The sequence below is a fragment of the Candoia aspera genome, chromosome 4 (assembly GCF_035149785.1).
Source record: "Candoia aspera isolate rCanAsp1 chromosome 4, rCanAsp1.hap2, whole genome shotgun sequence".
NCBI lineage: Eukaryota > Metazoa > Chordata > Lepidosauria > Squamata > Boidae > Candoia > Candoia aspera.
In genome coordinates this window covers 77130643-77153762 of record NC_086156.1, presented here as the reverse complement: position 1 = coordinate 77153762, position 23120 = coordinate 77130643, and the positions used below count along the sequence as shown (strand labels likewise).

Here is a 23120-nt window from a genome sequence, read left to right as displayed (position 1 = left end):
CACCTGGAAACTTAAACTGGTCCGGAATGCAGCAGTCCAGATGTTGGCTGCTACAGACCAATGTGAGCATGTGATATGTACGCTCTAGGCCTTGTACTGGCTGCCTAATGGGTTCCGTGAGAAATTCAAAGTTCTGGACTCGACCTTTAACGCTCTACGAGGCTTAGCACCAAGACCGTCTTCTCCAGTTTTCACTGGCCTGACTTGCGTATCTTGGGAGAACTGCTAGAGCAGGTTCCCTACTTCTGTCATGTGAGGGGGGCCGAATCATGCAGGTGCTGCTTTTTTGTTGCTGTGCATAAGCTCTGGAATAGCCTGTCCTGGAAATCTGATCTGCTTCCACATTGGTGGCTTTCTGCAAGCAATTAAAAACAGAAATATTCTGAAGTATTACCATTTGGGATATGAAGTGTTATCGGTTCTGCAATTGTTTATATGTTTACTGCTGACTGCTTATCTTCCATTTTCTTTTATCTGTGTATTATGAATGCTTTATTGTGAGAGACTTTAAATGAAAAAAACACAAGTATATTTAATGATCAATTATAATTAGAAACTCTGCATGACTTTAGTATCTATTCTCCCACCCGACCCCCACATCTGTCCATGGTGATTTTAACAGCTATGGTAGCCGGGTGAAATTTTGACTCATTATGATTACTATCATCACTATCATTACAACTTTACAGGGAATAGACTCCTCTTCATTTAACAGCATGGGTACGTCTCTGCCAACAGAGTGAATAAGTGTGCAGAAATGCATGTCTCTCCAGTAGCTTTTCCTTCCAAAATAAATTCCAAAGACAAAATGTCCTTTTTGGCCTAGATCAAAAACAACAACAAACGGTGACCTCAGCAGCAGCTCAACCAATCATCTGTCAGTCCCAGCACTCTCATTTGCATGCAACTATCTTATTGGCAGCAGTGGTGCTAAATGGAATGCAGAAAGCAGAGCAAGGAAGACATCCAGTTGGACCTCTTTGCAACCTGCATATACATACAGCACTGAATTGTTGGGGGCAGGGGGTGGGGGGAAGTCCCATGTTTCTGCACTTTTATAGCACTTCAACTAAAAAAAAATCACCAGCTTATTTGCAAAATATCTTTAAAAGCCTGGCAAAGAGGAATGTTTTCAGTGATTTCTAAAAACCCAACAAGATTGAGCTCAGATGGGCCTCTTAAGATAAAAGGCCCCAAGAAGTCATAACAGATAAAAGTCCTATAAGCAAGGTATAAATGCAACAAATGCAGCCCATGTGTCTGGGAGATTTCCACTCAGGGTTAAATGACAGAGCAAGAAAGATGCAGCAACAGAATTGTATAATAATACATAGCCATAAGTCCCCAAAACAGTTGTTAGAGCATGGATTCTTCTGAAAAGGACTTAAGTAAGTAAGTAAGTAAGTAAGTAAATAAATAAATAAATAAAACATGGCTTTCTTTCAGCAGCAACAGTATCATCTGATCATGTGGAAGATCAATTTGCTTTAATTTTGCTATCACAACTCTAGTGGGAAGAACTTCATGTGTCGGTTTTGTACCTGCTATCACCCTGGAATATGTGTCTTTAATGTGTGTTTTTAAAAAATAATAATTTGAGATTTCCATACCAGGAATTGAAGATAAGGGCATCTAAGCTATCTGTCAAATACTACCCATTAGGTAGGGCAATTGCACCCTAAATTCAGGAACTGACTCTCAGAGATAACTTCATCTTTCTTTTCTCTTTCTGCTAGGGTTCCCTGCATTTTTATCCCAAGCAAGGGATAAAATACCAAGCAAGGAAGCTATTTGCCTGGGCTTGGACTGTACCACTCAGGCAACAGGGAGGAACTTGCACAATTTAAGGCTTCTCCATAGAGAAATATTCCCTCAGTGTTAAGAATTACATTTAAGAGAGAATGGATTCATTCTGCCCCTACCCCCCACCGGAGACACACCTGTCTACATGAGGGTATTTTTTTCAAAATGGAATGGAAACCCTTAGTGATGTGAACTCCCATCTATAATACAAAGTGATTCATCCCCAATGCAGGTTTATGCGGCAGTAAGAACCAGGACTTTTACATCTGTCTCATAGGCATTTCAATAGAAATGTATATTCAAGCCAATGTAGGCTTAATGATTGAATTACAGCAGCAGGAAATGCAAAAAGAAAGAAAGAAAAAAAGAAAAAAATTAAAGCTGTTTGTCAGGGAAGTGGCCCAACAACAGTGCTGCTGGCAGTGTGTACGTGCAATCTTTGAGCAAACATTACAGATCAGCATGTACACAATGCAGCTTCTAAAAAAAGACCATCGTGACTGCAAAGTTGAGGAGGAAGGCAAGACTGGTACTACCAGACTGGTATCCCTCCCCATTTCCAGAGGACCCAACAGGATGTCCTCTCATCCATGTAAAGCTTATAGGCACGGCTTGTACCAGGAGTTCCTGGAACCAGTGCCAGACTACGCTCCCTTGGCTGTTCCTCCACAATGGCTTGCATGACGGTGCTTAGCCCCCTGCCAGCAAAGAAGACCAGGACGGCACCTGAGGACAGTGTATGCCAGCCGGGGAACACAAAAGGCACAGAGATTCTGCTTATAACCTCCAGGGATTCCCCAGAGAGGTCGGAGAAGAGGAAGAGCAGGCAATGCAATAAAATGTTTTTGATCTGGGCACCAGCTCCTGCGGGGAGGAAAAGGGGCTGAGTAGCCCTGTGAACCTCTAAGGAAGGAGAAAGAAAGGGAGGCAGCTTGGAGCAGATTCTGCCTTGAAATATCTGTGTGCTAAGCTGACACAGTGAACCCTGGCTGCCAAGTTCAAATCTCCTCTGAATGTAAAATTCAGTAGGAAGTTTGAGTCATCACCATCTCATAGCATTAGCTACTTCACAGGGTTGTTGTAAGGATACCATCAGATGGATAAGGCAACCCTGTGTGCTACGTTGAGCACTTTGCTATATTTATATCCCCTTTTCCCCCCCTCCAAATAAATATATATGCAGCGCCTCCCCAACACACACAGACACATGTTCATCTTTACAACCAGGGCCCCAGCTAGATGCTTCTATCCTCAAGACCAAAATTTGTTCCCCCATTGCATTATGAGCAATTATGGAAAACTGTTCAATGCATATATGAAAGTGACCATTGCTCAGATAATGCCTGTGAAGAGAACATTTTCCCCCTATGTGGACATAGGTTTTTTAATGTGAACCAACCTCTTTTTATTATACTGTGAACCAGCTCTCCCTCTCTTTATGAGAGATGAATACACAACTCAAGAGTCATGGATCTCCTGGATGGGCAAGAACAGAGAAGAACAGAGCATTTTACCTCAAACTTGTAAGCAAGTCCTATCCCTTAGTGTAAGTATATACCAGTTAATTTAGTTAATTATTTAATTAATTAATGGGCCACTCAACTCCTAAATAACTCTGGGCAGGCTACAACTTAAACACTGACATATAAAAAATACCACTGACCAGAAGAGCAAAATCCCAAACCAATCCCATAACCAACCAGACAAAAATAAAACAAAACAAAAAGGGGGGCTCCACAATCACCCGATCCCTAAGGCCTGGGAAAAAAACTAGATCTTCAATAATTTCCTGAACTACATAAGGATGGGAGCCAGATTAATCTTTGAGGGGAGATCATCCCAGAAGGCAAAATTTGCAAGAGTACAGGTTTGTTGTTGTTTATTTGTTCAGTCGCTTCCGACTCTTCGTGACTTCATGGACCAGCCCACGCCAGAGCTTCCTGTCGGTCGTCAACACACCCAGCTCCCCCAGGGACGAGTCCGTCACCTCTAGAATATCATCCATCCATCTTGCCCTTGGTCGGCTCCTCTTCCTTTTGCCTTCCACTCTCCCTAGCATCAGCATCTTCTTCAGGCTGTCCTGTCTTCTCATTATGTGGCCAAAGTATTTCAGTTTTGCCTTTAATATCATTCCCTCAAGTGAGCAGTCTGGCTTTATTTCCTGGAGGATGGACTGGTTTGATCTTCTTGCACTCCAAGGCACTCTCAGAATTTTCCTCCAACACCACAGTTCCAAAGCATCGATCTTCCTTTGCTCAGCCTTCCTTATGGTCCAGCTCTCACAGCCATATGTTACTACTGGGAATACCATTGCTTTGACTATGCAGACCTTTGTTGTCAGCATGATGTCTCTGCTCTTAACTATTTTATTGAGATTTGTCATTGCTCTTCTCCCAAGGATTAAACATCTTCTGGTTTCCTGACTGCAGTCAGATCTGCAGTAATCTTTGCACCTAGAAATACAAAGTCTGCCTCTACATTTTCTCCCTCTATTTGCCAGTTATCAGTCAAGCTGGTTGCCATAATCTTGGTTTTTTTGAGGTTTAGCTGCAAACCAGCTTTTGCACTTTCTTCTTTCACCTTCATCGTAAGGCTCCTCAGTTCCTCTTAGCTTTCAGCCATCAAAGTGGTATCATCTGCATATCTGAGATTGTTAATGTTTCTTCCAGCGACTTTTAACCCCAGCCTTGGATTCCTCAAGCCCATCACATCGCCTAATATGTTCTGAAGAGTACAGATAGTCCTTGCTTAATGACCACAACTGGAATCAGCATTTCAGTTGCTAAGCAAAGCGGTCATTAAGCAAATCCAACCTGATTCTATGACCTTTTTTGCAGTGGATGTTAAACGAATCACTCTGGGCGTTAAGTGAACCAAGTGGTTGTTAAGCAAATCATGCAGTTCCCCATTGATTTTGCTCACCAGAAGCCGGCTGAAGAAGGTCAAAAATGGTGATCACGTGACCAGGGGACACTGTGATGGTCATAAATACGAACCTGTTGCCAAGCACCCATATCGTGATCACATGACTGCAAGGATGCTGCAATGGTAAGTGTAAGCATCAGTTTTAAGTCGGTTTTTCATAAGTCCAAACCATCACTAAACAAATGGTTGTTAAGTGAGGACTACCTGTAGGTGTGCTTCTTGGATTGCATGAGATGCCATTATTTGACAGGATTCAGAAGTGCACCCACCCTGCTGGACTGAATTGGAGTAGCTAGGCCCTATGCCATGAATGGTTTTAAAGGTGATAACTAGCACCTTGAACTGCACCTGGAAGCCAACTGCCAAACAGTGCAGCTCACAAAGCAGCAGGGTCACATGGGCATAACATGATGCCCCCATCACTGCCCATGCTGCCACATTCTGGGCCAGCTGTAGTTTTGGAATGGTCTTTAGGGGTAGCCCCATGAACAGCATGTTACAATAATCCAATTATGAGGTGACTAGGGCATGAGTGACTGTCTGAAGGGCCTCCTGAGCCAGAAAAAGGCACAACTGGTACACTAGATGTATCTGTGCTAAGGCCCCCTTGGCCATAGCTTCCACCTGCTCCATGAGCAGAAGTTGAGAATTCAAAAGGATCCTCAGACTGTGCATAAATCACATATGAGGAGCTGCAACCCCACTGAGAGTCAATGATGGAATCCCTCCAGACCTGGGGGAGCCCAAACAGACATAGCCGCTCTGTCTTGTCAGGATTGAACCTGAATCTGTCCCTTCCCTTCCAGACCTGCACAGCCTCCAGACACTGGGTTAGGACTTTGACCACACTGCTTGGCTGGCCAGGTGTCAAGATGTGCAGCTGGCTATCATCCACATATTGTCGATTGTACCTACGAGACTGCTGACTCCAACCTAAATAGACCCTACCTATTAGATGATCATCTATGGAAAAGCTACACTTCGTGCCCTACCATCTGGAAATAAAGGGAGCTGAAGCAATGTTGTTGTTGTTGTTTATTCGTTTAGTCGCTTCCGACTCTTCGTGACTTCATGGACCAGCCCACGCCAGAGCTTCCTGTCGGTCGTCAACACCCCCAGCTCCCCCAGGGACGAGTCCGTCACCTCTAGAATATCATCCATCCACCTTGCCCTTGGTCGGCCCCTCTTCCTTTTGCCCTCCACTCTCCCTAGCATCAGCATCTTCTCCAGGGTGTCCTGTCTTCTCATTATGTGGCTAAAGTATTTATTTTTTATATACTGTCAATACCTGACCCCAAACTGGTGGATGACTTCACCCAGCAGTTTTCTGTAGATACTATGCAGAGGGGGAGAGCGTGAAACTGCGGCACCCCACAAGTGAGAGGCCATGGGTGTGATTTCTCCCCACCTGTCAATACCAACTGAAACCAGTCACAGAGAAAGGAAGAAAATTGCTGCAAAACTCTGTCTCCCACCCCCAAACCCTGAAGCCAGTTCAAAATAATACTGTGGTTGACAGTATTGAAAAGCCACTGAGAGATCAAGAAGCACAAGAATGGCACACTACACCCATCCCAGCTCTGCCACAGGGCATCAACAAGTGTAACCAGTGCCATCTCTATACTAAATCCCTGCCTGAAACATGGCTGAAATGGGTCCAAATAATCCACTTCCTCTAGGGCCAACCGGAGCTAGAGCTCAACACTCTCTGCACCATCTTCCCTAGAAAGGGAAGGTTGGAGACTGGATAATAAAGTCCAGGACTGTCTTCTTGAGCAGAGGACGAACCAGTCTCCTTCAAAACTGAGGGGACCAGCTCCTCCCTCAAAGAAGCTGACACCACCACGTATACCCAACCACAGGTCACTTCCTGGGTGGCTTTAACCATCCAGGGGGGTCTTAGATCTAACAAACAGGTGGCTGAGCTAAAAGACTGGAGAACCCTGTCCACTTTTTGGAAGTCTCTGAATCAAAGTTGCTCCAGATAACAACACAATGCCTTGCCCTGGGCACCTCAACTAGATTCTGTCCAATCGGAGTCCAACTCTGTGCAAATCTGAGTGACTTTATCTGCCACATAACAAGAATATTCCCCACAGCAGCCCTGCAGATAGTCCTGCAGCCCTCCCCAGCAAGGACGATCGCCCTAAACACGATTGCTGGGTGGCTACTGGAATACACAATAAGGGTGCAGAAATAAGAACATTTCACCACCCGCATCACCACAATGTAATCCCTAATACAGGTTCTTACTCGTGCTTGATGGAGTTCAATCATCTTTCTCCAGTGGCACACTAGGCATCTCTTCTTGTGCTTCATTTCATGGAGCTCCTCAGAAAACCAAGGGATGCCCTGAGATCTGCGCAGGGAGAGAGACCTCACAGGGGCAATCTGGTCTAAGGACCCAGCTACATGCCCATTCCAGATTGCAACTAGAGCCTCAGCTGAACTGTCCACCGGAGAAAACCCCAAGATCCCTCTGAAACCCATCCAGGTCCATCAGGCACCCGGGGCAGGCCAATCTAAAAGGCCCTGTCCCACTGTGGCCCACTCTTTCATGTAGAAGAGAACCACCGCCCCCGACTTTCTTCCATTTTACAAAAACTTGTAGTCTGTCATGTATAATAAGTGAGTAGATATTCACAAGTCCTTTAGCTCACATTCATCACAGAATTTAGAATTTTGGGAATAATATTACAAGCATTCCAGAAAGGAAAGTATTTTACTGTCAGTTTTCAAAATCCCTCCCTTGTTTCCTATCTTAGATTCTCATCAGAATACCTAGGGATAACACCTGCAAAATCACCATTTGTGTGAAGCATTGTCTGGAGCTTCTATGTCAAGGTTGTGCCTTTGGCCATCTGAAGAATGCTTTTTATTGACCATATCAGCCCCATCTAATTTCATCTCAAGATCAAGGATCCAAGGGAAATTTAAGCCCCTGTAATCCTCATTTGAAAATTAAGCAGAGGTCAAGTCCCTGATGCTAATCTGAACAGAGGGCAAAGGGATTTGCTGGCAGAGTTTTAGATGAAGGCTGCTAAATGTAAACACACACCAGGCAAAACCAGAACAAATCCAAACCCTTGGATTCTCCCAAATCTTGCAGTCACAGATTTGGGGAAGAGGTACACTACCAGTCCTTTGCAGCAGGTGGCAGCGTGGCTTACTCATATTAGCCCCGCCCAGAGGATGATTGGAGGGAAGAGTGTACTAGTCAGAGTAATCACTAAACATTTTATTCATTCACTCATTGACTGTTGACATTTCACCAAACATTGGCCATGTCTTATCAAGTCCATATTCAGAACCACTAAGGTCAGAAAGTTGCTACATGATGATTGGGTTTGCACACAACACAAATAACCAAGTCAGTGAAAGACCTAGCAATTGCAATTGTTTTATTTAGTTTAATCTTTGTTAGTTTTCTCTGGGGGTGTGGGTGAGGGTGGCCTTGACCTGATGCACAAGCCCAGCTTGTTTGGCTACTTTATTTTGCAATGTATTATGTGAACCCAGAAAAGGTCAATTCAATAACCAAGTTAAGTATGTGCAAACCAACCCCATAAAAACAAATTCTCAGAATACTAATTTATGCATCCAAACTCACGTTTTGTTATTTTCTGTCCTCCAGCTCATGTACATCACTGACACAGAGACTAATCCATATATGTATACAGAAAAGCCTAAGGTCTATGCATATACCTCAGTGTGTTTATAAATGGGGTGTGCAAAAAGAAAACGATTGCCTCCAAGGATGAGAAAGCTCCTCAGCTGTATCATACACTCAATTCCTATCCTCCACACAAGAGCATGAGAGAAGAGAATGGATGTGCCGCTATCCCTTTCCAGTGCAAGCAAATTGTCCAAGTTGCCCAGTTACAATCTCCCTCCCACATATACCGGAGAATCCTACATGCTGGCTGGGGAATTCTGGGAGTTGAAGTCCACACATCTTAAAGTTGCCAAGGTTAGGTTGAGAAACTCTGTTCTAGGTTATCTCAAGACATTGTGATGCTTGAAGTGTAGTAGAGATCCTCGCCAACCCTACCATTGCGTAGGAGCCAACACTTGAAAAAGCTTTGCTGGACCACCGAGAAAACAATTCCTTACCTATCCCCTTTTATCCTGCAGAACTGAAGCAGGGTGCATCCTGTTGTTACACTGCTGGGTCAATTGATCATGGTGGCCTTGGGCAAGTCTCTTGCCTGTCTTTTTTAGCTAAGCCCAACCTTCAAAAACTTGCCAGGAGTGATGGGTGTTGCATTTGGGCATTTCTAGATGATGTCTGATTAGATGAGTTGGAGGCTAGGAGAAGGTAAGGTGGAGAAGGTAAGGTGGAAGACTCATTCGCCTCCTAATCAATACCCTGAAAGAAGTTATTTACAAGTTGGCATTCCCAATGATCTGCTCCTTGAATTGAGTTACCTTATTCCTCTGCTTGTATAAGCCAGAGTTGGTTGGGAGGACAAAATGGGCTAACTCCAGATATGCTACCTTGAGCTCCTTAGGCAAAGAGTGGGATGCCTGTGTGGTCAACAGAAATATTAGCATATGAAATATGTGATGAATTTGGGTAAAAGTGGGTAGTCTTGGAGATTGGGGCAAGATTTCCACGGACAAGAGGATGAGACATTGGCAGGCATCAACCCAACTTTGAAATCAACCATTGCTAGATTCCTTGTGCCTAATGTGATTATTAAGTGGAGTCCTTGGTGATCTCTGAGCTTGATTGTTTGTTCTTCTATTGGTTATTAAGATTGTGACTGCATGTTATTGTAGGGTTTGAAACAATACTAATGCCTTGTGCTTATACATTTCTGGCATGCCAACCTTACCACTGCTGGAAACATTGTTATTGCCCATTTCCAGATCCCTGTCACTGGTTACAGAGTGCAGGGGTCGCATAATTTCTGTTTAGGTCTATTCCACATGACCTTTATCTGCAGGTCTCAATTTCTCCTGGAATGGTGTTGCCTAGTTAGATGCCCCCTAGAGGATAAGTTATGGAACAAGGCTGCCATCCTGTGGCCAGGTGTGCTTATCACCAGAGACTAACCACGTATAGATAGATATATTTATTGGGAGTGGGTGGGCAGGCTGGAGGGAAAAGAGCATTTACAGGTTACCACTCCAAGATGAGGTCTCTCTTCCTGCTGTTGAAAAGCTGTTAAGCTCATAAATGAACCACTGATTTCAAATACTAAAAGCACAGAGATACAGCTAAGGTGAAATATAATCAAAAGACTTAGGAGATTATGGCATCTATCACATAACACATGCACACAAGAGAGTATATTTTCTACTCAAATGTACGTATATAAATAAAATATCAATACTTTTTTTCAGTGTCCATGCTTTTCTGTATGTGCATTAAGACAGGTGATCCTGTAACATAAATCAGATTTGCCACCAGGAAAAAAAAACCCAGAAGAATTTCAGACTATTGCAACTGCAACAATCAGCTGGAGCCAAATTTCACCAGCCAGGGCAGAAAACAAAGTTAAAAAACAGAAAAATGAAAACGTTGGTTGGTTGCCTTTCACAACTGTCTTTCCAGGTAAATCCCTAAAAAAAATAAACAACGCAATCACATACATGAGCCCTTAAATGGAGGAAAATCTAAATAATGGTAATTATTTTAATCATACATACATAAATAAAATACTTGGAATGCATGTGGCGCTTCTCTCGCATTAATACAGTACTTTTAAAGATGATAGTAAGTATGCAGGTATCAATTTCTTCCTGATGCAGTAACAGCAGGGGAGGTGAGGAAAAAAGAATCAGGGAGCTCATGGCAAAATTTGAACTGAGAAGTTCCCATTCCTGCATCCCATCATTTGGAAATGGGGGAAGAAGCCCAGGTACCGGCCCATTAAGTTTTGGTTTTGACCTAATTTCACTTATTAAAATTCTTTTAATTTAAAAAAGGAATTGAAAGTTAGCAAGCTGTAAAGCAAGGGGCCAGCTTAATCATAATCCTTCTTTCTAACAATGCTTCTTAGTCCCACACAGACCCCTGTAGCATAGTTAGAAAGTAAAATGGTACATGCTGCAACATAGAGCTTCATTTACTTTCTTAGGATATAGCCTTTTGTGACTGGCCACAGCCACCATGGCAACTATTTTGCGAAGGTGCCTCTAAAACAGGGGTCCCCAACCCCCGGACCGGTACCGGTCCATGGCCTGTTAGGAACTGGGCCGCACAGCAGGAGGTGAGCAGTGGGCGAGTGAGCAAATTTACAGTCTGAGTATTTACAGTTGCTCCCCATCGCTCGCATTACCACCTGAGCTCCGCCTCCTGTCAGAGAAAGCGAGCCCATTGGCTGCTATCTCCAAACGGTGTGAAGAAAAAGGAATAAAAGGTCGAGAAAAAGAGGAAGCACTTGAATCATCCTAAAACCATCCCCCACCCCCCCGGTCCGTGGAAAAATTGTCTTCCATAAAACTAGTCCCTGGTGTCAAAAAGGTTGGGAACCACTGCTCTAAAACATCTCAAAATCTACAGGTAGGGACCCCATCCTACACAGTTTGGAACCAGTTTATTGAGGGGGGGTGTTACCCCATTCAAGCCTGCTCAGGAAATGCCATTCTATCATCACCTGAATTGCAAGGCCTTCTTGGTGATGGCTCCCAGGCTCTGGGCCTCCTTTCCATGGGAGGCTTGGTTAGCTCTATCTTTGAAGATCTCCATCAGTAGGTATAGATATTTTAACATTTTAATTTTAATTTGGAAAGGACTTCGCCCCATAAGTTGATCTCTAAATATGAGGCAACTGAGGTTATTTTTACCAGTTATTTTTGCAAATTGTTTCTATGTATTTAAATTTTATCTTATTGTTGTATGTTATATGTGATGAAGGTGAAAGGTGAAAGGTCCCCCGTGCAAGCACCGAGTCATGTCTGACCCTTTGGGGGGATGCTGCTTGCGCAACGTTTTCTTGGCAGACTATAGCGGGGTGGTTTGCCATTGCCTTCCCCAGTTGTCACCTTCCCCAGCAAGCTGGATACTCATTTTACCGACCTCAGAAGGATGGAAGGCTGAGTTGACCTGAGCCGGCTACCAGAGAATCCGGCTTCCGCTGGGATCCAACTCAGGGGGTCATGGGGAGAATTTCGGTTGCAATACTGCCGTCTACCACTCTGCCCCACACAAGGCTCCTATATTATATATTATAATATATTTATATTGCTAAGGTTGCCTACAGCTCCAGGTGGTGGAAAGATAAGGTATAAATCTGACAAATAAATTGCACCATGGTCTGAATAATCCTTTCTTCTAGGATTCTCTGGATTCCTTGCTAGCTCCCAACTAGCAGTGAAAAAACTCAGTCTGCAAAGAAGTCCACTTCAATATAATTACTTGCACAAGTCTAATCCCAATTTACTTTCTTGTATCCTTTATAGAGGGACATATAGCCTGTTGTAATATACTCAGAGTTTGTGTTTCCATCAAGTTCTTTTCAATCTTGTTTTCCAGCCTTAGCTTGATTTCTCCATTTAGCTACTACAGTACTGGATTTATCCTCCTGACTGAGGTCTTGGCAGACCCAGTACCAAGACCAAATACTGGCAGCAAGAGGCTGAACTTTCAGCTACATTCCTACCAAGAACAGAGATGATGGACCTGGAAACTGCCTTTGCTCCATCAGGAGTCTGGGGTCTGGGGGGTACATCATGAAGTACAGAAGGCACACAGTAGATTAATTTAAGGTTCTCCCCAACTTGGACTCTAATTATTGTAAACAAGAGTGAAACAGCTTAATTCTGGAGTGATCCAGATTTAAAAACTCAAATTTGCCAGCACTGCATTGAAGGACCTTGAGCAAAGTCAGTATTTCCTTAGCTATTTATAAAAACAGAAATTCCTCATTGTAAAGGTGATCGCTATGGAAAAATGGCAAAAAGCAGAAAGCAAAAACCAACCATGTTGCAGACTTCAGGACTGGAGAGATGGGAGAATTCCAAAGTAGTTTGGTCCCCCACCCTTGCTTAACTATCCCGGCTGCCAATATTTCATGCCAGCAAAGTCTGGGAAAACAGAGGCAGCAACACAACTGGCTGACAGACAGGCAGTCTCGGCAGCAAAAGACACCTGCTGCGTTGCAGGGCTCAAGAGGGTCCAGTCCCTGCCAGTGTCAGAGAATGGGTCCATTATCCTGACTATCCCACCTCTACTTGGCACTTCCAGATGCCACAGACAGAGGGGTAAACAGACCCAGCTTGCAGCCTGGCACACATGGAGACAAGTCCTTCTTAGGAGTGGAAGCAGACAAAATCACAGTTGTTCTGGCTAGCAAATAAATGGGACCAAGAACTACACATGACTCTCTCCCTTTCTCACTCACACACACAGCCACACAAGCATAAACAACGTAAGGTTTGAGTCAAGGAATACTGATGATCTTGAATGTTGCAATAAACTGGATCTGCATCTATGAGAATTAGTATAATACAATGGATTCAAATGTAACATAGGAATTTGCATCATATCAGACTATCTATATCAGGATTCCCAAACTAGTGCCCCCTAGTTGTGTTAGATGTTATAATTTGCCAGCCAGAATGGACATTGCCCCTGCAGTCCAACATATTTCAAGAACACCAGATTTGGAAGAGCTGGCGTATAGGAAATGATACAGGTATTTGCACTGATATCATTTACTCAACTCTGCTTTTCAACATCTACAAGAAACTGCTGGAGGAAACTATTCTGAACTTTGCACTGATATGCAATCAACATGTGGGTGACCCTCAAGACTACTTCAACAATCTTAGCAAGATTGCTGTCAAAAACTAGTTTAGAAGAAACATGGATAATAAAGCAGGACAAATGAAGATATCCTTGATGGATTGTACATCTACAGTCTGGGATTGCTTCTAGCCTGAACAATAACTGGAATCTGTTCAGATGGGGGTGATGACCAGGAGTATTTTTTACAAGCTTATGCTGCTATGTCAGATGTGACTTTTACTTTTACAGAGTTGAACATGTTCCAGTCATTCACGGTAAAATCCAAGCTGGGCTATTGGTTCTATGAGATAGCTAGTTTAGAAAATTTGGCCAGTACAAAATGCAGAAGGGCTGTACAATGCTTCATAAATAATTTAGTAAAGGTGTTTGGGAACGTGTGCATCTATCTGCAATTTTTTCTACAGGAGCTGTATCTTTCTGCAGTAAGTGAAGGGTAATTACATGATCCAGAGAAAAGACAAGGCTGCTTTAAAGAGTCACAGACAGATGCTATATTTGTACTCCCAAGAGTTCCGAATTATTTCTAAAGATAAGACCCCTCTTGGATATTGGTGATTGGCTTACATGGAAACAATAACATTTGTACCTGTAATAGTGATTAATACATTTTCAAGCTCATTTCACCTTTCAATTTCTAACACTTTAAATTATTTGGGTCCGAGTTACTTGAAAGACAGACCACATTCACCTAAACTGGCCAGCCTGCATTCTGAGGATATCTTTATTCCTATGACAAACAGAAATTACAATGACAGATACTGTACAAGGAAAAGCCCTTTTTTGGTAGTGGTTTCACATCCCTAGAGCGAGCTTTCAGTAATGATGCTTCAGGCCCCTTGTCTGCAGACTCACAGAAAAGCTCTGAAGACATGTATTTTCAGTAGCAATTTCTTGAATTCTATTTTTGCCCTGTTGGTCTTATTTGTAATTCCTTTTTTTAATTGATGTTATTTTTATTGCATTTTTATTATGCAGATGACTGAATGCACTTACAGGTATCTAAAGAAATTAAATAAATGCACAAATAAAATTTCAAAATAATAGCATTTAACTCTACATTTTGCATCCACTTGCATGGAGAGGGAGTTATATTATTTGCCTTGAAGGAGGCACCCCCTCAACCTGGCTATTTTGGACAACTATCAATCTTTCTTCTATCTTCCCTTTTTAGGGAACATTAAGAAGATGATGGAGGTATAGTTGCACAGAGCTCTGGATAAAGCAGATTATTTGGACCCTTTTCAGTCAGGTTTCAGGCTGGAGTATGAGATCAAGACAGCACTGGCTGCTCTTGTAGATGACCTATGGTGCAGTGGGATTCTGCTGGCCTTGCTGGACCTCTCAACTGCCCTTGATAATGTTAATCATGATATCCTTCTGGACCCCCTGAAAGGGCTGGGTGTAGGGGACACCTTGCTGCAGTGATTCTCCTCCTCCCTCCATAGGTGGTTTCAACTGATGTTGGAGGAGAAGAGGTTGAATCTGCTGGTTCTCTATTGTGGAGTGTTGTAGGGCTTGACGCTCCCCCCCTTCTTCCCATACTATTTAATATCTACATGAAGCTGTGAGGAAGGTCATCAATCTGCATGCTGAAGATATCCAGCTATGTATCTCCATCCCAGGTCAAACTGGAGATAGAGTTACCCATTTGTCTCTGTGCCTGGAGGCCATTAGGATTTGGGTGGGGAGAAACAGGCTAGGATTTAACCCCAGCAAGATGGAGTGGTTGTTGATCCAGAAGTTGATGTATCCTACGTAAAGAGCAAGTGCAGGCCTTTGCACAATTTCATCTTAGTGCCTGTTGTGGCTGCTTCTGGAATGGAAGCCTTTGTGGATGGGTCACTCATGCCCTTGGCACCTCATGTTTGGACTCCTGGAATTTGCTGTACACGGAGCTGGCCTTCAAAACCATTTGGAAGCTACAAGTAGTCCAGAATGCAGCAGCCCAGATATAACAGGCACCATGCGTTTTACCCACTTAACGTCTCTACTGTGGGATACATTAACCATAAACGAACCAAATAACTGGGTTCAAATCATCACACTGAAGCTATAAAAAATAAGCAGGGTTAAAATTAACCTTAGCACAGATAGGTGACTGTATCCATTGATTTTTAACTGACCTGAGTGTTGTGTGGACAGAGGCACAGAGAAGCTATAGAGTCTATCTTGCCCACACTACCCAAATAAGTCACACATCACTATTTACCTCCCTCACTATTTACCTCCCTAACTGAGTAGCAAATCTGATTTGGGGAAAATGAAATGGAGATCACGTCTACGTGACTAGGACAAGTTAATACATATCATTTGACTACTAGAATGTACTTGGCCAGCCTCCTTCTCTCTTTTGAACCTGTCAAATGTTTTTCCTAATTGTTTTTCAGGCTGATCCTTTTCTGTCGTTCCCATAGCTTTTTTGTAAAAAAAACTCACCTTTTGTTGTTGTTCTAAAGGTAAAATAAAATAGAGAGAAGAATATGAAAAAAAAAACCCACTGAAGTTTCTTAAGACTTCACATTCCAAACCTGATGCCAGATTTGCTATTCGGTTTCCTTTTTGGAAACAAACGAATAAAAACCAAGGATACTGCAGTGTGAATTGACAACCTCCAGTCTTAGCCCTTGGAAATTACGCCAAGAACTTGGCTTGAAAGCAGGCTTCTCTATCAGTTCATGAAATGACTGCAACCTCTATGCATATGCCTGTAAATTCACATACTTTTTTTTACATGCACAACCTTACATGGCGCCTGAGCATTAATTTTTGCAGCGGGGGGAATGTCATCACCTGAGCTTTGCCAGATTGGTTCTGCCACCAACCAGAAAGCTGGAATTCAGATATCAGTAGACGCCACAGTGATTACTAATTCAATGTATTTCATATAAACCCTTTCCTGCTGAACATTTTGATACAAAGTTGTTTGCAGCTTTGATTACAGTTTGGTTATGATCACCTGCAGTTAATCCTTAATTGCTACAGCTAAATTTATAAGCCATATTCACAAAAACTGTGCTTTTTCCCTATTGTTGGAGGTTTGGCTACTACTGATATAGGCAAAATCCAAACCATGTAAACTAGTTCTTTAAAAAATCAGGGTAGAGAGATTCTATATAAGAATGGTGCCTCAGGATAAGTTCTAATAAACATATTTTCCTCTCAGTGATTGCAATAACAAGTGAAAAGCCACAAAGCAGTCATCAGAGACCAATAATTACAGATAGGACTATTCCAATAATCTTAAAAACAAGACTTTTCAGTGGAGATAAGCTCACACATTCAGCTTCAGTCTGTGAAGTGTTCAGCTAGAGAATACGCACATATAAGAATGGAGAAAAGACTGAAACACTTGCATTTTCCAAGGAAGTTGTCTATTGAAAGCATTACATTGTCTTAATCCAGGAAATTTGTTTGAATCCCAAGCAGTGCCTGTGGCACCCCAATTAAATCATAAATGAATTATAAACCACTGAAATCTCAAGAGATGGTGGGTGATTTGGGGGTGTATCTTGGGCCAGAAAAAGCTGCTGACTTTTCCCTTAATCACCAATCATACATATAAATAACATTTGATCTCTGAGAATTTTTATTAAAACCAACAGAAGGGAGTACATGCTTGTGTCAGGATTCAAGTTTTACACCCAGAAGTCACCAGATTCTATTCTGGGTTAAAAGAATTCAAAGACAACAGAGTTGAGGATGGCCTCTTTCCAATAACCTGAATCAGAGACAGGCAGCACGGAGTACGCAGTTACCAAAAGACCTGCAGAAACTTTTCTGGTCACTCAGCAAGCTCTCTAATCGACTTGATTTTATTTACTTATTTTTTAGGTTGTTTTAATTCAGCCAATGTCATGAAGTGTCATGATCGCCGTTGCGATGTTTGTGAGACAATACAAGAATATGGGTCCCTGGCTGATAAGGCAAGGGCAATAGAGAAACACAAAAAGCAGTAATGGGTCTAAAGAAACAATGTAACGACCGAGGCCGGCAACTCAGGAAGCAAGGATAAAAGGTAACTGACAAGAAATTGAATGACAACCAAACAGGAGAGGCGCGCCCGGGCTTTCGAAGATTTAGAAGCCTGATCTCCCGGCAATGGATCATCACCGCACAGGAAGGCGATCGAGGCGATGCCTGGGGCACAGGGGGCTGGACGACCTCTCACCTGGCAAGGACGAACTGATGGGACTCGTGGGGCGCACCTGGGGTGAGGGGGGGTGGAGCGCTGACCGGCGCGGGCTATTTAAATCCCATTCCGGCGCACTCCCCTCACTCTCAGCTTTTTAAGGGCATGCATTCTATTCCCAAATAAAACCAGAACCTAAAGTCTACTCTAGCATCTGTGTTTTTATTGGGTCTCAGGCAGAGCCTGACATAAAGCTGAGAGTCATTTAAAACAAACCTTGCCGGTCTCCAGAAATTTTTTTTCTACGGGAGAGAACACCGGCGATGACAGAACCGGGGACGGCCATGGAGTCATATCTGAAAGACTTTAGATCCTCTACTTTTATTTTCGCCCCTCGTACAAGTGTGTGCCTTGCTTCACAGCCTTGTTCACACATCCACATGAGCATTTTAGCAGTCTCAGCCACATGCCAGCACCCACTCACAGGGCAGTCCTATGAGTTGGCCTGAGCTTGAGGTATGGTTCTCCTTCAAGGGGGAATGTATGCTCAGAAGACTCTTCTGTACAGCAAGAGCGCACTCCTAAAAAACTTACTGATTTATTTCTTTGTTCAACAGTAATCAATTCAGAAAGAGAAAACCAAGAAGGCAAAATGGCTGTCTGCTGAGACACTAGAAGTAGCCCAAGAAAGAAGGAAAGCAAAAGGCAACAGTGATAGGGGGAGATATGCCCAATTAAATGCAAAATTCCAGAGGTTGGCCAGAAGAGATAAGGAATTATTTTTAAACAAGCAATGCGCGGAAGTGGAAGAAGACAATAGAATAGGAAGGACAAGAGACCTCTTCCAGAAAATTAAAAACACTGGAGGTAAATTCCAGGCAAAAATGGGTATGATCAAAAACAAAGATGGCAAGGACCTAACAGAAGAAGAAGAGATCAAGAAAAGGTGGCAAGAATATACAGAAGACCTGTATAGGAAGGATAACAATATCGGGGATAGCTTTGATGGTGTGGTCAGTGAGCTAGAGCCAGACATCCTGAAGAATGAGGTTAAGAAGCATTGCTAATACCAAGGCAGCAGGAGACGACGGCATCCCAGCCGAACTGTTCAAAATCTTGCAAGATGATGCTGTCAAGGTAATGCATGCTATATGCCAGCAAATTTGGAAAACACAAGAATGGCCATCAGACTGGAAAAAATCAATTTATATCCCCATACCAAAAAAGGGGAACACTAAAGAATGTTCAAACTATCGAACAGTGGCACTCATTTCACATGCCAGTAAGGTAATGCTCAAGATCCTGCAAGGTAGACTTCAGCAGTTCATGGAGCGAGAATTGCCAGATGTACAGGCTGGGTTTAGAAAAGGCAGAGGAACTAGAGACCAAATTGCTGGATAATGGAAAAAGCCAGGGAGTTTCAGAAAAACATCTATTTCTGTTTTATTGACTATTCTAAAGCCTTTGACTGTGTGGACCATAACGAATTGTGGCAAGTTCTTAGCGGTATGGGGATACCAAGTCAACTTGTCTGCCTCCTGAAGAATCTGTATAACGACCAAGTAGCAACAGTAAGAACAGAACACGGAACAACGGACTGGTTTAAGATTGGGAGGAGTACGGCAGGGCTGTATACTCTCACCCTACCTATTCAACTTGTATGCAGAACACATCATGCGACAAGCTGGGCTTGAGGAATCCAAGGCTGGAGTTAAAATCTCTGGAAGAAACATTAACAATCTCAGATATGCAGATGATACCACTTTGATGGCTGAAAGCGAAGAGGAACTCAGGAGCCTTATGATGAAGGTGAAACAAGAAAGTGCAAAAGCTGGCTTGCAGCTAAACCTCAAAAAAACCAAGATCATGGCAACCAGCTTGATTGATAACTGGCAAATAGAGGGAGAAAATGTAGAGGCAGTGAAAGACTTTGTATTCCTAGGTGCAAAGATTACTGCAGATCTGACTGCAGTCAGGAAATCAGAAGACGCTTAATCCTTGGGAGAAGAGCAATAACAAATCTCAATAAAATAGTTAAGAGCAGAGACATCACGCTGACAACAAAGGCCCGCATAGTTAAAGCAATGGTGTTCCCCGTAGTAACATATGGCTGCGAGAGCTGGACCATAAGGAAGGCTGAGAGAAGGAAGATAGATGCTTTTGAACTGTGGTGTTGGAGGAAAATTCTGAGAGTGCCTTGGACTGCAAGAAGATCAAACCAGTCCATAGTGTAGGAAATAAAGCCAGACTGCGCACTTGAGGGAATTATATTAAAGGCAAAACTGAAATACTTTGGCCACATAATGAGAAGACAGGACAGCCTGGAGAAGATGCTGATGCTAGAGAGAGTGGAGGGCAAAAGGAAGAGGGGCCGACCAAGGGCAAGATGGATGGATGATGTTCTAGAGGTGACGGACTCGTCCCTGGGGGAGCTGGGGGTGTTGACGACCTACAGGAAGCTCTGGCGTGGGCTGGTCCACGAAGTCACGAAGAGTCGGAAGCGACTAAACGAATAAAGAACAACAATCAATTCAGAAAAGCCGATGAAACGAAAGATATGACTGAGCAATGCAGTGTTACTCAAAATTCTGAGCTATACTATAACTTAGGAAAATGCATACACTTAAAGGTCTACTTTATTTACATCCCAAAATGACATCTTATTTTATACTACAGAAGAGAAAGGATAATACTCCTACCTCTTCAGTTTTGTGAGTTAGGGTATGTGAATAATTCTGTTATATCCTTGCCATGGGAAGAGCAGAATAATCCCATTTTACTCTTGTGGAGATGCATAGCAAATTTGTACAACTGAGACTGGCTAGAAGAAAAAAAGAGCAGAGACTCATGCAGCAAGACACTGGGCAGCATCCTCTAGATCCTTGAATTCAGGAGCTAATTCATTCCTTGTTCACACTTAGCTAGGTCAGCTAAAGACCTAACTGATGCACTAGTGAGACCTAACATTGGGGTTTTTTGCTTCATGCTTGGTGTGAATCCAGCCTGTTTGGTTCGTTAGTTTATGATCCAACGTACTGAGCTTTTTACCAGTTACAGTGATTCTACACGGAAACACCACTGTGGTTATTACAAAAAGACTCATTCAAAAAGGAACAGAATACATTATACGGAAGACCCTAAATGTTAGTAGGAAAGCATTTGGCAGAAGCTGGCAAATTCACGTAGCTACTATCATGCCCAATCGCATGCAGCAGGAATAAATTATAGAAGAAACGAATATACCTCCTACACTGAGAAGGCCCCATACTCAAGTGAAATGCTGTAGTGGCAATAAATAAGCATTGTATTGCCACTACAGCATTTAAAAATAGGTTAATTAATAACCAGGTTAAATATCTTGTGCATCTGTGAGATACTAGATGTTCTCAAAATACAGCGTGACCTGAAAGTTTCTAGATTTTAGTAATATAGGGATTCTCCAACTTTGTGGTCCATGGTTCTCAAAAATAATTAATTTGTGTGACCCCAACCTCAATAAATGGTTTTTTGTGAACCACCCATGAATAAGCAAAGTCACAAAAAAGCAGGCCATATGATACACAACAGAGAGAGGGAGGTACACCCCTTAACTGAGGAATATCTACCAGTAAGAGAGCTGTCTCCATGCTTTGGGAGCAAAAAGTGCAGCATGCAAGCGATGGGCTCCAGAAAGATTTGCACTAGAGTCTGCTGACCTCCTGCCACAAAGTGTTGTCTTCTTGCAAGAAGCAGAAATTCAGTGCTTCGGCTGCTTAAGAGGGTACTTAGGCTCAAGGCCAAAACCCAACATAAAGTCCCAGGAAAAAGATGAGGAACAGCTGCCTTTAGAAACAGGGGAAGGAGACTAGGCAAGAGGGCCTCAATGATCCTGGACAGGTTATCTTGGGCAGCTCTTTGAAGCAACTCAGGGTTTTTGCAGGATCCAGTGCTGTGAGTACAAAGGATGCTGAAGGAGAGTCCAAGCACCCAGACTCTCTGCTCAGCCAGTCCAGAGCCAGCAGCTGTGCAAAACATTGTTGCATCTGAGCAAAGTGAGGGAGAGCATGGTGCCCCTCAAATTTGTTGATGACTCACAGGGAGGCAAATCCCATACTTTGAGAACCATTGTAGTAACATAATGCAACATTATCCTCACACTAACAATTAGAAGCTGCCTATTGGCTTTTCTAGTTCATAATTAATTATAATTAAAATAACAACAAGAACAAGAACAACTCAGTGATTCAAGGTGAACGAGACTTAAAGCCTTCTCTCATTCATATCTTACCAAAGTACAACCGTTCCCTGACAACATCTCTATTCTGCCATGTCTCCATGACATTGCCTTTGCTTGTCCTCAGTCCATGCACAAGACAGCCTCAAGTCATGGTTAGCTGTACAGATATTAATGTTTTTCCTTAAGCTGACAGGAACCAGTAGTGCTTTCAGGGTGCGTACAGTCTGCTGAATTAACCACTCATGTTGGCAACAGTGCAGTCAGTTGACCCATAGGGATAGGATGAGCCCACCACCTTTGGGTCACTTGGGGCTGCTGTGTACACAATCCCTCCCCTTTGATCCCTGAGCAAGGCACAGCAGCTGGCTGCTTGTGATGGCTAGAAGATTCCCCCAGTTTATCAGGTAGCTATCCCATCTCACAAATGAGTTGCCTACAGGCTTGTTTTCAAGTGAATTTAGTGTTCCTTTGAAAGGGTGTTAAATTCATTCTCAAAACAAGCCTGTCCCAGAGCTGATCTGTGGAGTCAGGGATAGGGACGGTTTGAAAGTATCTCTCCTGTTTCGTTGCTTCATCTAGTGGATTTGGGGAGGTACTGGGTTTTGACCGATGACTAAACCTGTGGTGTTTAGCAGTGCTGTGATCATTTTCTGCCAGCTGATGATGTTCAGAAAAGGGAAGAGTGCCAAAAATAGAAGGTTTAGCCAAGGGCTTTGCTTAACATGCCTGTACACTGAAATCAGGATGTCACCAAAACTGGGGATAGAGAGGCAGGATAGGAGTCAGCAAGTTTTATGTTGATTTAGTTTTCTGCTGGCTCAGGGGTGAGTGGGTAGTATTTTAACTGAGACATGAGAAAAGACTTATAGTAAAAAAAAAAAAGAGAGAGAGAGAGAGAGAACTGGTAGTGGGAAATTGCCCAATTTTCAGACCTACTCTCTTTTTAAAATTAATGAAAAGTACGCCGAATGCTGTATATGATGCTAAATTACATGTTTCATGATGTGAATGCAGAAAATAGGAGATGTAGCATCAAATGGAAAACACTCTAAAATCATACAGGTCCAGCTATGTACACTCCATTGCTCCCCCTAAAAGTTAATGCAGTATTGCTGGACCAACAGAAATGAGCCAAACTGGGATAATCAAGAATCAAGGATACTTTAGCATGCTTTGAAAGATCCCCAAGATTTGTAGAAATATAACATTTTAAACAAAAAATAAATATCAGTGGAGATAGAACAATTCACCGCTGACAACAGTGTGATGAAGACTCAGCACTGGCTTTT

General features: G+C 42.9%; 1 protein-coding gene across 1 annotated transcript in view; it reads right to left on the bottom strand.

Moving 5' to 3' along the window:
* The window catches only part of THRA (thyroid hormone receptor alpha), a 134001-nt gene that overhangs the window by 31780 nt on the left and 79101 nt on the right, over positions 1-23120 (bottom strand). The gene's annotated exons all lie outside the window — the stretch shown is intronic.